General features: G+C 57.4%; 1 non-coding gene across 1 annotated transcript; it reads right to left on the bottom strand.

The window, feature by feature from the left end:
* Positions 1-59: 59 nt before the first annotated feature.
* TRNAL-AAG (transfer RNA leucine (anticodon AAG)) lies at positions 60-141 on the bottom strand. Its single transcript has one exon. It is a non-coding gene; the product is annotated as a tRNA-Leu (tRNA).
* Between the last annotated feature and the right edge of the window lie 766 nt (positions 142-907).

Here is a 907-nt window from a genome sequence, read left to right as displayed (position 1 = left end):
GGAGCGCGGCCGCCAGGGGGCGCTGCAGCAACGGCAGAGCAAAAGAGCAAAAGAACTACTGGCAGCGGTGGGATTCGAACCCACGCCCCCGAAGAGACTGGAGCCTTAATCCAGCGCCTTAGACCGCTCGGCCACGCTACCGCCATGCTAGCACTTCCTTCGGCGCCCTCTTTCACTACGCAAGGCGCCGCGCTGGCACCAGTTCCATCCGACCCGCCCGGAGCTGAAGCGGCACCGCGACGGCGGAGCTGCCACGTGTGCGCCTCCGGGAGCCGGGGCTGCAAATCCGGCAAAGCGTGACACGCATTTCAGTTCTCTGTTGCAAAACTAAAACTCAGTTGATTTGAAGAGTCAGAAAACAGACTTCATGTTAACTGGGCTGTTTTTCTTCCCGCTCCCTTGCGGCAGTGTGAGGACTGAAAGTTGCTCAGCGCGGCCCCGAGGTCCCTTCCCTGCGCAGGCACCGCTGTAAGGTGATAACGATGGAACTTTTCCCAAATTAAAGGTGAACCTTCTGGAAAACTCAAGCTACCTGCCTCATTTTACTGCTTTGCATTATATTGACACAGGAGTTGGGCAAGACAGGCACGGTCCCACCCCTCGTATTAATGAGGGCCCGAGGGCCCCACAGCGTTCTGGTCTCCAAGGGTGGATCTCTGTGCTTACCCAGCAACCAGCCCGACTCACCGCTGCAATGCAGCCGAGGGCTGGAGCCAAATCCTCCCTTTTACAACACGGGCGAGAAGTCCCGGCTCAGCTCAGCTCAGCTCAGCTCAGCTCAGCTCAGCTCACCTACACTACGTGTGTCTTGGCTGGCCTGCTGCTCTCTGAAGGGAATGCAAGTCTACAGGGAGAAGAGTGAGCTTCATGTCAGTCCCACAGCTGGGTTACAGACAGTATTTTTACA

Source organism: Meleagris gallopavo, chromosome 16 (assembly GCF_905368555.1).
Source record: "Meleagris gallopavo chromosome 16, MGAL_WU_HG_1.1, whole genome shotgun sequence".
Classification (NCBI taxonomy): Eukaryota; Metazoa; Chordata; class Aves; order Galliformes; family Phasianidae; genus Meleagris; species Meleagris gallopavo.
The sequence above is the reverse complement of the archived record's forward strand: the minus strand, read 5'-3'. Positions and strand labels throughout refer to the sequence as shown.